Source organism: Mastigoproctus giganteus, chromosome 13 (assembly GCF_048544385.1).
Source record: "Mastigoproctus giganteus isolate SK-2022 chromosome 13, ASM4854438v1, whole genome shotgun sequence".
NCBI classification, from domain to species: domain Eukaryota; kingdom Metazoa; phylum Arthropoda; class Arachnida; order Uropygi; family Thelyphonidae; genus Mastigoproctus; species Mastigoproctus giganteus.
Window position 1 is genome coordinate 65,759,236 of NC_143587.1, and position 14,161 is coordinate 65,773,396.

General features: G+C 38.6%; 1 protein-coding gene across 1 annotated transcript in view; it reads right to left on the reverse strand.

Moving 5' to 3' along the window:
* Positions 1-11,789, reverse strand: part of LOC150076131 (irregular chiasm C-roughest protein-like) — a 565,240-nt gene extending 553,451 nt beyond the window's left edge. The window contains exon 1 of the mRNA XM_090388091.1: positions 11,280-11,789. The gene's annotated coding sequence lies outside the window, so the exon portion shown is untranslated. The remainder of the gene's footprint in view (positions 1-11,279) is intronic.
* Positions 11,790-14,161: the final 2,372 nt, after the last annotated feature.

The window sequence follows — 14,161 nt, forward strand, 5'->3', positions numbered from 1 at the left end:
AAGGTTCGGTGAAACACAAGTAGTTGCTCTTAACATCTCAAAGGCTTTTGATCGTGTTTGGCATAAAGGTCTTCTAAACAAGCTTCCATCTTATGGTTTGCCAACTGTTTTTAGTAATTGGTTATCCAGTTTTCTCTCTGATCGCTCACTGAGGGTGTTGGTAGATGGCTCTCTGTCTTCTAACTTCTCCACTAATGCCGGTGTCCCCCAAGGTTCAGTTCTTTCCCCCACTCTATTCCTTTTGTATATCAATGACCTTCTTCCATTGACTGGAAATCCTATCCATAGTTTTGCCGATGATAGCACATTGCATTCAACTTTCCATTTTGAGAAACCTTGTCCTGCTCAATCGGCTTCAACTTCTCGAAAATCTGCTACCAATTCCTTAAATGTCGATCTTCAGGTAATTCTCCAGTGGGGCAAAGACAACTTAGTTGATTTCAACCCTTCTAAAACTCAGTCTTGTCTTATATCTCGCAAAAAGGATTCTTCTGCTCCTATGCTTATCTTTATTGACATTCCGATTTCTAGGCAAAATGATATATCTGTTTTGGGGATTACCCTGACTTCTAATCTCTCTTGGCACAAGCACATTACAAATATTGCTTCCTCTGCATCTAAAAAACTTGGTTTTCTCTTTCGCTCTCGGCGTTACTTTTCTTCCAAACAGCTGCTCACTCTGTATAAATCGCAAATCCGCCCTGCCATGGAATATTGTTCCCACATCTGGGGTGGTGCCCCCAAAACCTCTCTCAGGCTTCTTGATTCCATTCAGAAGAGGGCAGTTAGGTTAATTAATGATTCATCTCTAACAGAGTCTCGCCACTCGCTTTCTCATAGACGTACTGTTTCTGCTGCATGCCTCTTCTACAGATACTTCCATGGGCACTGTTCTTCTGAATTGGCTTCTATAATTCCCGCTCTCTCTTTCAAAACAGTCCGAACACCAGCCAACATCCATTTACTGTCCAACTTCAAACCCACAGAACCAACTTTTCGTCTTCCTCATTTATTCATTCAACTGCCGTTTTCTGGAACAGCATTCCTTCATACGTATTTCCTGAAAATTACAATCTACAGAAGTTCAAGTCTAATGTCAACAAATATCTTCTTTCGTCTTCTCAACCTCCAACCCAAGCACGGTACTAAGTATTATAGGTTCTAATACCTCTCGTGTTTGGGGTTCACATAAAAAAAAAAAAAAAAAAAAAAAGCTCAGAGCCGGGTTTAAGATAAGGCCGAGTAAGCACTGGTCTACGGCTGCCAACTCCCCTAAACCTTGGCGCAAATTGGTAAAATTAATCATTTAAAAAAAAAATTAAACTCTTAGCATCAGCGGGAGGGGGCGCCATCAGTCAATGTGGCCTAGGGGCACCATATACCCTTGAGCCTGCCCTGCTCTAGCTACAATGATTCTGCTTCTAACAATCTCGTAGTAACGGTAATTTCTCTAATAATTTTGATCACAACGACAATTGTAATGATTGGAAGAGATGTTAGAATTCTGTTTAAAAAAAAAAAAAAAAACGTTAGAATTATCCCTTTAGAAACAATCTCCGAATTCGTTGTCAGAATCGGATGGTTGGATTAATAGTAAAATTGCGCCGATCGATTCAACCCACTGTCAGAATAGTGCTAATTTCTGTAGCCAGTTGTCAAACATACGGATAGCGTGCTTGCCACATATTCAGACGCAGGCCATCGGAGAGCACGCTATGATTTGGGGGTTGTTTCAGTCAAGTGCTGCTATGGAACTACACTTCAGTAGACAGATAACAGTTTTTTAAGCGTTTTGGAGTGGGAGGATTGGCGATTGCCAGCGGCAATGTCAAACATTAAAAAAAAAAACTTGTCACTCCTGAGCGGCTGCACGTCCCTTCCCCCTACCCCTTATTACACAATCGTTTACAGTGGGGTTTACGAGTTGGCCGTAACATGTGAGTTTAGCGAGAAACCGACAGGATTTATCTCCGGCGCATACCTAAACGCCAGGTGTTAGAGTGGTCGACACGTTTAGCCGATGGCAAGGTGAAGCGGTATGACCGGGTTCGCCCGGTCTGTGCTGCCACCTGCCGGTACGCTGAGAAGTTGCAGTGGAACGTGTTCATCTGTTGTTTTGGTCTAAGTGAAGTCATTAACATGCCCCGGCGACAGCTGCGCTGGAAGCCAACATATCCACGAAGCCTTTGCTCGCCACAGAACAAAAATCAAATTCTTTTGAGAGCAACAAAAAAAAAGAATAAACAAAAAAGTGGCCGGACAAGTGGCCTAACAACACTTCGACACAACGGAGAGGTGGCGTGCCTGCTCTTCGGCAACAGGTGCGGAATAGGAGAACTAAACCCCGAGGTTTTTTAAAATCCTTCTCGGTAAATTATTGTACGAAGAACAAGTGGCGGCTAAGGCGGGGTGCCTGGACGCCGAAACTACATGGGCACTTATCACGGAGGTCTAAATTATTCCGTAAGCATAATCCTTGAGCTCAGCGGGAGGTTATCAAAGAGATCGCATATGACCATGGAATCTCGTTGGAAAGCAGAGAACAATTGACCTTGTCAAAACCGCAAGAGAGAACAGATGGACAATGCGCAAGGACTCGCTGGAAGGACGTTCCCTCGGTGACTCATTTGCGAAATATTCAAATTCAGAAGTGTTTAGTGGCCCACGTAATTTCTCCGAGATCTCGTATTACAGATTATTAAGCGCCATTATATCGAAGTTGGTGTAGACAAGCGATCTACGGTTGTGCCCACGGCCGTGAGTTCAATTGCCGGGAGCGCTGCTATCGTAGTTGCACACCACACCGCGCCCTGTTTAATGTTACATTAAAATATTCCCGAGTCACGAACCCTCGAAGAAACTTCGATGTTTTGAACTCGGTATTCAAATGAGGAAACAATCGCAAAATACAACGTAGACGAGTCGGCCGATTTCAAAGAACCCATCGAGTGAATCTCCAAAAATAACAGTCGCGTGAAAGAACCCTCTCTCCGCCTGTGAGGAAACTGCAGATAAAAGAGAAAATATTGACGTCTTATGGGCAACTTGTTTCTTGTGTTTAACGCTAAAAGACAGCCTCCGATGTGCAGAATCTTTAGGGCGTAATCCATTAGCCAGTAATTAATATTCGAACTGTTTGCAGTCATCCGGAATAAACTCATTAAATTATGCGCTTTATTCGTTCAAAAGATAAAGATGATTTACTTAAAAGGACGCGAGCCTTTTTCCGACTGTAATGGGGAAGTATGCAGTTGAAAAAGACTCTTTAAAGTAGCAACAGAAAATGGCTTATCAATGGAGATGGAGACTCCTTTGATATGGCAAAATCATCGAAATAAAAGAGCGGATGCCTGTATCTGTTTGGTGTAAGAGAAACAGACCTTTTAGCTAAAATATAAATGGCGAATTCGCGATGTCTTAAAATATACATCTGTTATTTATTGCTAGATCAAGAAAACGAAGTTCTAAGCCTAATCTTCAAATACAACTTAAAGGCTTTTTAAACGTAAACCTGCGCATTAATTTTCTGTAACATCGTGAAAAATAAGTTGCTATTAAATATAAACGCAATTGATACTGCACAAAAGTATGTAGAAGCGTTTGAAGAAAACAATATTTCTCAAATGCGGCAGAACTATCGCGTCTTATAAAGATAAACAAACAATAAGAAGACGCTGCTTTTGAAGACATTGAAAAACGTAAACGTTATTACCCACCGAGTCCATGTTTTGCAGGACCTCCCTTCTCCATAATTGTTAGCCGTGTTCATCGGATCGAAAAATTTTCCTAATGAATTCTTAATTCTGGTTGCGGATCCACACACACACACTGAACACTACCGCTAATTTTCTTCGCGTTCCCTCCTCCTTAAGAAGAAAGGGAGTTTTTGTACGTCATAAGAATAAGATTAATTACTTCTACAATAAATCACTTGGACTGAATGAATGGTCGCTATTCTGTGCATGAGAACCATTATGAGTACACACGAACGAAATAAAAGTCAAACAGAACAGCTCGTGACCAGAATTCATACTCTCTCTTTCTTCCTTTCAATTGGCCTATTTATTTAAATATTTCTTCATCCGCAAGTCTTCCTATTTATTTTTCCATTTTCTTCATTTCCTACTAGTCTATGTCTTTTTATTATTCTCTCTCTTTCTATGTTTACAATTTAGATTGCTTTATATATTTATAATAAATTTACAACGTTGATAAACTTTTTAATTCAAAAGATCCATCCAGTCATTGACAAGAACCACAATATCTTTTAGCTTGGGTTCAGAATACTTTGGTAAAATATTCTCTATCCAGTGACAAGAATTAAGATTTTGGAATCGTATTTTTCCAAAGAGAAAAATGAAGAAACCTTTGTATTAAGATTTTTCCATTTATAATGGATAAATCTTAATACCTGAGAAGAACCCGCTAAGTTATTAATAAACTTCAAAATAAAGCCGAATTCCCACAGATTTCCCACTCTCTCTCATTATTTATCCAGTCCCCAACAAGATTTAACCAACAGCCAATTCCTCAAAGCCTGGAAACAGCATTGAACTAAGCCAACAGAAAATCCAAGTCATGGAAGGATTATACCGATTTCAATAGATTGCGGGCTTCTTAAACTGCTTTTAAAAAAACGTCTGTCTCAAAGTTAACCCATCAACAACGGAAAACCCTACAGTTTAGTGTAGGGTTTTCTGTTGTTGATTAGATTGCAATACAACCCTCTCCTAAAAATCCAATTAAACATTTTCGGATCACCGGAAATTTACTGAATTTATTTCGAGATCTTATAGCAAACAGATGGAACCATCATTGACTTCCAAATCGATTCAGAGCCACCCTCTTGCGTAACTGTAGGTTTACGCAAGAGGGTGGCTCTGAAGTTTAGGTACTTGACCTTTCTTGAATCGCATAAGGACTTCGTTATTTATGCAGACGACTTTGAAGTGTTTATCCAAACAGATGATGAAACTGAAGCCCATCAAAGGCAAAAATGTTACCTAACAACTTACTTACCTATAAAATTACCTGGCCTCTCGTTGAATATAGGAAAAAAAAAAAAAAAAAAAACTGGACAAACCTGATTCACAAAAAAAAACGGAAGTGAAGTGTTCCCAAAAAAAACCTCTTTGAGATCCAAAATTAGCAAAGGAATATACCTCAAGATGCATTACTCTCATCTCCCTTTATGTATCTTTAGTTTCTCACTACGAATTTCACTGTCTCGTTGATAATGTTGTCTGAGATCGCTTTCGAGTTTATTAGTGAGTGCAAAACCGATTCTAACCTCTTCTGCGGTGATAAATGATACAAGAAAGAATGTTTACAAAAAGTTTACGTGCACGTAAATAAATTATCCGCCGATAACTTATTTGCCATCTGTTTGTTCCCTGGTTGGTAAATTTTCAGGATCTTCTTGGACAAGTTGTAAATTTTCTGTCTTGTAGCTAAAGTGAATAAGAATGATCAATTTTTTTTAACTGCCCGCCTTGCATATAGGAAGAATTTTGTTACGATAAAAACTGATAAACAAAGTATGCACAGATTATAATAATAATCCACATTACTGTTCTGCTATTTCACCGTCTAACTTTCTTTCGAGACACGTGCTTAATCTCAATGTTCAACTCCTGACCATCCAATATAGATTGCTGCTTCTGATTTGCTATTGGGGCCTCGAGAACACACGTACCTGGCTTCTCCTCTTAAGAGAAGATGGTCGGTAGTTATATACAAAGAAACACTCGAGATTTCTGCTGCTACCTGCTCTACACAGAGTAAGGGAAGACAGCACGGACAACTTTTCCTCTTCATGGCTTTAAAAAGTGATGAAAAGGAATATGCACTTTTTCCCATCATCCACTCCGAACAACGCATCATGTGAAGTTTAGGTAAGGAACTGTCCACGGAAACCCTGCTCAAGTTCCACTCCCAGAAGCCAAAAGGAATCCTTTGTGATAAGGAATCTGAAAGTTTCGTAATGTGAATCAACAATTTAACTATTAATGTTTCTCATTGAGACAAGGTTTGCATGGTACCCCTTCCCCGAAACTTGTTTTTCATCCCCAAAAACAGGAAAGTGAACATAGAATCCACGAAATTTACAGGCAGAATATATCTACGCATCATGGCCTTAGCTGCCTCAGCGCTAAACCAAAAACAACTCTTTAAAACATGTTTTGTTTGATTTAATTTTTTTTTCGTATTTGATGTAAAAGTAGAGCATAGTTATGTTATACTGTAAATGTGTTTATTGATGTTGTTAATAAAAAATCGCCTATTTTTGTTTGTTTACTCTCTCTCTCTCCATCAATTCATACTAATTTTTTTCCTCTCTGCATTCATATGTCCATTTTTTCATTATTGTCGCTTCATTTTATACGATTTTTATATTTCTATAAAATAATTTTAGCGATTTCAACTGTTTAGTAAATGCAGTAGTATTAAATTTCACAGCTGAATCAACTTTGTCTTCGAAACGAGTTGCCTTGGTATTGCACTACTTTAAAACAAATGACATCGCTAAAATGTTCAATCTACCATTTATTTAAAATAAATAAATATGATCTCTATCGTAAAGACGAGACGCTGCTATGACAGCCTGTTTAAAAAAAAAAAAAAAAAAGTAATTCTCTCAACAGGTACCGTTCATCAAAAAATACTTGTTGATGATTTGGAGTTGGACAAGAGGTTAAAAATAGATGGAAACGACTTGACTGTTGCCATGTTATAATTCAGACGGCAGTTGGGAATGGCGTGCTGGTAAATCAGTACCATTTAGATACCCCGATCAAAGACTTTCCTTCCATACAGAATTCTATGGGCAAACAACTTTCTTCTCACAATTCAATTTCAGCTTACATCGAAGGCGGTCGGAATATTTTCGATTCCATAAAATACTCTCCCTGTCTCCTCCACCAGGACAAAAATCCATACACGTCTTCAATTGATCATCTTTAAGACTCTCCCAATCTACCGTTCTGAAACTTTTATCGCATCAACGGTCTGCCCCTGTCATCAACGATTTGAAGCATCATTAGAAAATGGATGAGAAGGACACGTGCTCATTCATCTCCCCCCCCCTCCCATCCATCCAGATTCCTCCAACTTCAACCCTAAAGCTTTCTCATTACCTGAAAGATCGGGAACTCTGTTTAGGTGGGAAGAAAGGTGGAGATGGAAAGAGGGGGGTATTGCTGAATCGACCTTATGTAGCTTTTTTTCTTCCCTCTTCTTCCGCTTATTTGAAAGTAGCTGACTTTGTTTTATGACAGCCGAAGACAGAGTACTTCCCAAGTCCTATTAGCATACCTCGACAATATCACACAAATCTGTGCACACAACGATTGCTATCTTTTTCTCCCGGTATCACTCATTTTCCGACTTATCGTACTATCCTTTGTTGCCAATTAAAGTCAAGAAGATTATAACTAAGGTCATCTACAACAGGGCGATTCAAAGGAACGTTTCTAGTTGAATAGTAATTAGCCATTGAATGGATTCTGTAGCTCTTGTAGCTCACTCAACGTTTGAATTTGTAGTATTTGGGGTTACTTGATCGGTCATATAAATTGTACAAATTAATGTAAAGATTAAGCCAACAGCCTCAGTTTCGTACGTAGTATGAGAAAACAAAATTTGCTACAAACGCATCAATTTGTAGAGTCACTTCACTACGAGTTGCCTCGGTACTGCACTTCAGTGTCAGTTTAAATGAAAAACAGTACTATCTCAGAAGTATACTTTCCTTTTAGAACAGTGCGTTTGCCTAATATGTAGAATAGAGTCCATAGCTCTTCTAGCATGAGGCTTTCGCCTTAAATTTAATTGAACTGTTCCGATTGAGTTAATTCATTAGTAAATGAATCGGAACAGAATCGGAACACGCACTAAGTATGCAGTGAGTATTATGCAGTAAATATTAAATTACTCCAGTCTATTCTCATAAAAAACACTAATATAAATCTAGATTTAAAAAATATTTATTTTTATACAAATAATAATTTGATTATTTTTTTGATTTTTAAAGTTTTTTTATTACACCTATTCCTATTTATTATAATTATGACTGAAATTAAAGAAGTACAACACTTTAAATGTTTTAAATTCATTCGATTTTGGATCTTTGCAACACTGGATTTGAAAATAAAACGCTTTCAGAATTTTACGCTTATAAAGAGAATCCGAAATATATCCAACTTCCCTTCCCTTTTCAGTTATTACTTAATAATAAAAGAAAAATCTCCCCTGTTGAAAACTAGACACTCTTTCATCTTTGCATATTCACTGCAGCAGAAATACTAAAATCCAGCCCATCTTAGCTTTAATTTCCGATGAAATCCCCTCTCTAGGAATGTAGATACGCCAATCGAAAAAAAAAAAAAAAAAAAGAGGAATAGATTCACATACTGGAGTAGGGGTGTGTGGGGGGGGGGGGTGTTGAATTCTCCGGAAGGCTAGCTAGCTCTCGTATTTATGAAGATCATACGCACACAGTGGAAAGGACACAAGGGGGGAAAGAATCGCGCGTGCATTCGGATTTAGAAGAAAACTGGAAGAAGGGTGAAGTCTATTAAAAGAGGATTGGGAGGACGATTCCCAATGGATTGCCGCTTGATTGCGAGGACAGGAGGAGGGGAAAAGCGGGATGGGGGTGCAGAAAAGACGACGAAAAGTACATTTACACAAAAGCTGCTGGGAAAAAAAGCCCCCAGTTAAATAAGTGCTATTCAAAAGAGAATATTGAATTTCGCCGAGAATTTAATGAGTGTGTTTATGCATGACGGACGCAGGAGAAGACAACATGCGCCATCCCCTGGTTGATAGAGAAATTTGAAGGGGAGAAAAATCCCAGTAAAGGAAGGAAGATGGAAAATATTGTGAAGGAATTTGCATTGCATTATATAGAAAAGTTTTTGAACTGATAAAATCCTCTCGCCTTTTGCGTTGGGAATAACAAGCCCGGAAAGGACACAAAATACTGAATAAAAGCGTATAATAGAAAGACAGATGGCCTCCTGTTAACTCTCCAGAGAACTGTCTAAATTACTGGAAACATCTCAGTTAAACATTAACAATATTAAGGGGGTGAATGAGCTGTAAAATCAAAGTGTACAAAACGACAGTTCTCATTCGTACTCGAAGATTTGTACTCTTATAATGGCAGCTTCATGCGGTTAATGAAATCACACACGGTGAACCCGTTCTGATTATCCAGAGGCACGCGAGCTAAACAATGAGGTGTAGACTTGCTTTCACCATAATTCGTTGATATTCAGACCTCGACTGTTAATCTTAAGGCAGCCTTCATTAGCCAAAAGGAATGAAGACTGAATTTGTCAAAAGCATACATTTCCATTTATTTATCAAGCCAATTCTCTCGCTTTAAACGGACTCTTTGAATGCTTCGTGAACCCTTTGATTTAGCATCCCTCTCCCAGAAAAATCTTTTCTTGAGAAACCGATTAATGTTAATGGAATCAATCTCCATTGCACGGGGTACAAATTTATGTCCGATTTCATTAAAAATTTCTCTTTGATATCCTCCAAAAAAATGACTGCACAGAAATCCTAAAAATAGAAAGAGACTTTAGAAAAAAATAAAATAAAATAACGGTCTCTGCGGGAACTCCTTTACAAATCAATTTTCTCTATCCTCTTCCCAGTTATTACCACCTTCCTTGGATTTCACGGTTGGTCTCTCTGTAACTCTACCTGTGCGCTTCTTTTTTTTCCCATAATTCCAGTTTTTCTTCACATCTTTCCCTGTTCATATCTATTCATGAATCCAACTGTTTTCTCGCAATTCTATTTAAACTTTCATGCATCAGCTACCTCCCTGTTACGTCATGCGTCTTCACACACACACTAACCTAATCCTTTATCGTCTCTCTCTCTATCTCACACACACACAAACGTACGGACACACATGCACACACATGCAGACCGTATTCAAGGATGTTCTTTCTCTAATAATAACTTCCCCTATCCTTGAAAAATCTTAGGGTATTCAAAACTGGACCCCTCTGTGACGGATTATCTTTATTCAAAATGAGATTCTTCCAACTCCTTTTTCTTTGAGTATAAATAAACCTAACAATGTGATGTAGGTGACTTCCTCATCTTCGGATAATTTTTAAAAGGCTTCCTGACTTTATAAATAGGTCTGCATCAAGGTGCTATTCGCAGGTGAACACGAGTGCCAAAAAAGAAAAAAAATATTGTCACCTGTCACTAACCTAAAGCCATTTTTAGCATTAATATAAAATATCCTATTCATAAATAAAATAAGACAGTGATAAAATCTTTTTTTTTAGTCAAAAAAGGAGGCTGTTAATACGCTGACAATCATTTTGTCTGCAGAACGTACAAATATTTGAGAAATATCCTGGTTGCTAGGCAACAGTTGAAGAGAAACTGTAATTATTAATTTCTATAATTTTCAAAGATAAATCACTTATTTGCCATCTCTACTCCATCGATTTCATGCACAGAAAGTAATATTGGGAACTTTGAACCGTAACAATAGAGGTGAAGGGACAGCTGCGTTTCTACGAGCTAGAAAAAAAATAAAAGTTCAATGTTCCTAGTTGGAAAGCAAAGCGAAAAGAGAAAAATGACTGAAATTTTTATTTCCCCTAGCTCCTGCTTCACAGCGAGGAAAAAAGATATAAAAAAAAAACAGGTTACAGCAGCTTATTAAGAGCAGTTCCAATCTGAAATCGAAACTTGAAACACATTAGTTGTATCGATTGCCAGCGATTCATTTTTGTTTTTACTTTATTGCTTTTTCTTTCTCTCCTCCCCTCCCCCCTCTCCCTTGTAGATTTTTCACAGAAAAACCTTTTGGCTATCAGTTTCGGTCATTGAGACAGCCGGAATATAAAGAATCATTAAGATTCATAATCTGTTCTGTAACAGTTCACTGCTACAATCGAATAGTTCCAGAGTCACATTGTTGACATCGCTCGCACATGCGCAATGAACGAGTCGAAAAATAATAATAAAACAACGCATTTGTATCAATTATTTGTTATCATTAATCGATTATAAATTAGCGTAAAAAAATATTTTAACCATAAAATCCTGGTTTTTGTTCGTTCAAGCGAAGATGAATAACTATTTATGAAACATAAACCGAATAAAATACTTAAATGTCTCCTACAAAGGATAAAAATTTTAAGGACTAAATACTACCCCTCCTTCGGTTGTTTATTGATCGTCTGCTAATCTATACACGCAATTAAAAGATGAAAAAAAATATATACAGTACCTACCTTTAGCAGAACAGTTTATTTAAATTCCCACAGTCGTCGGCACGATACTCTTATCCACACCAACAGGTCAGGGGTCGGCTGGTCCTAGCCGCGCCAGCTGTACCCCACAGCGTCCCTATACGGCAAACAAACGAGCGGGGCAGGTGTTTTCGCTACGGCAGGCGAACTATCGCGAAGCTCCTGGCTCCGCTGGTACAGAAGCGGCAGCTTGTGGCAAGGACAAATCACTGGACCGTGCTTTGTGTGTATGTGTGTGTGCACGGCGAAGAACACTACGTCCTAGCGAAGCACAAACTTTGTGGGGAGATATCTGTAGCTCCTGTCTACGTTGTCATCGGGAGGAACAAGACAACAGACGTCGGTGTGGTCTCTAGGACTCGATCGGCACTAGAATAAGCTTCTCACTGCGAACGGCACAAACAGCGCTCTCAGAGAGAGTCTTCTGCGCGCACCCCGTGCGTCGCTAACGCACTTCTGTTGGACCGGATGGAAGCGCAAGCCACACACACACACAGATAGAGAGAGGGAGAGAGAGAGAGAAAGAGAGAGGGATACTCTCTAGTCCCCGCGTGCGCTTGCCACTCCCGAAGGCCCGGAGCAAGAACATGTTACTGATAGAAGCATGTTGTGACGCATTCCTTACTCCGTGTGTCAAATGACCTCCTGTGACAGTCGGCAGGTTCAACGCGAACTGTTCGGGACACCTTTCGGTACTAGAGTTTGTAATTCGATTGCTGATCGTCTTTCGCGTTTTTATTTATTTGTTTTTGGTTTCTTTTCCAGACGTTTTCCTGTAATGTTTTGCAAGGTCAAGTGATTAGTAGGGGTACAAATTTTTCCTGTCCGATAGCTTCGAAATTGCTAGCAGGAATGAGAGATTCTGCGAAACCAATGAAGCCTACTTTCCTCTTACTTCAACAGGGTGAATAATGGACACCCCCACCGTGTCTTTTAAATTAGATTTATATCGGACTGTAAACACGTGACGCGAGTTCTAAAATGTTTATAATTTGAGTGGCTGCCATCTTGAAACAAGATGGCCGATTGGAATAAAAATAAATCTTATCGGGATAAATTTAATTTGGATGGATTGGAAGTAGGAAGTTATCGGGGGGTGGCGATTGCACACACAGGGATGGGATAATTGATAAAAAAAAATTTTCTAAACTTCGATGAGATTTTATTTAATATTAGGAGAAATGCAACTATTTTTAGCATTTCTGCCCTGCAAATTGAAAAAACAATAATTATTCGAGGATTTGCTCCTTTGGTCCTCCTTTGATCCCCCCTCCCCCCACTCTGGGCACACACCGGGGAGATGGTTTTGTCATAAGTCCCCTCTCCTTTCAAAAATAAGGATAAAAACACCTGTAACATCTCCAACTTCAGTTCATCGATGTCTATACTTGAAGAGAATGCAATTTGTTGTTATTATTAATAAATTACAGCTTCGAAAAGGATGACCATGACAATATTTGTAAACAAGGTTTACAGCAGACATTGAAGTTAGTATAGCAGCGTGTGAAGTAAAGAGTAGTGGCAATAAGGGGATCGTTAATTAACCAAACTGCCCTCTTTTAGAGAGAGAGAGAATCTAGTCGTTTTAGAGTTCAAGAGTATTCTCCTCATTTGGGCAGGACATTCTTGATTAGTATTTCATGGTAGGAGGTACTTGGATTTTGAATGGAATCCTTTAAGAGGTTTAAGATCAGTAATACACGAGTTGGGGGGGAGGGGGGACTGCGAGTTGTATTTGTGGATGAACATGCAGTACAACCTTCAAGATGTACCAGAGGTGGAAGTATGGATGGATGGAAATTGAAGCCAGTAGCTTTGGGCAGAGACTAGAAGGTTCAACTGCTATTTGGACAAGGAGAAAGCCTTAATCTGTTCAAAATCGAATTTGGATTGATTAATAGCTTTTATTTTTAGAACTGTTGCGAGGTTTAGAGTAGTAAAAAAATGAAGCTGGAGATTTGGATACTAGCCAATTGCGATATGCTACGTTCTTTTTTTGAACAGCCTTAGCACATTTATTGGACAACCAAGGTTTAGATAGAGGACGAGATTTTAAGGTGGGGTGTCGAATAAAGGATTTTATCCCTACAAGAATAATCTCTCACACGATCCGTGCAAACGTTGGGATCGAACGATTTAAAACTGTAATTCAGCAAAAGAAAATAAGAATAGAAATCGAAACAGATCATCCTATTTCGTTTCCTTGTCATCCCAAACGAAAGAAGTCTGAGAATAGCCATGGATGGTTGTGATCTGATCACCAAGCTGTGACCGGGGGTCCGAGAGGACAACCAACATTAATCGACTGCTTTGAACGATTGTTGGTGAAGAGAAGATCGAGAAGGTTGCGCGTGTGGTTGGGATTGTATGTATACTTTATGTTAGATCATTTGGTGACGGAAAATGACTCGGTACTTCTATTAAGGAGGGGGGGGGGGACCAGTACAGTTAGAAACAGATAGTTGAAGCTATAATCTTCAAGGTCACCAAAGAAATTGAGCTTACTGTTAGAATGGAGAGTGTCACTAAGTTCTGAGTGATTCTTAGTGAAGTAATCAAGGGTTTTTTTTTAGTAATTGCGTATTCATATTTTAAATTGTAAAATAACTGAGTAAACTTTATTTTCGGAAGCATTTAGGATCACTATACCAAAGATGTTAAAGTTATCCCTCGAATTTGAGAATCAAGCATATTTTGAGTCATTGAGGATCAAAATGAGAAGATTCTCAGGTAGGTATCTTCAGATAAACAATATCACAGTGAATATATGCTTAAAATTAAATAAAATCTAAATTTAACATGATTTAAAATTAAAATAAAAAAACTAAATTTTAGATTATTTAAAATTAAAATAATCTTTAAAA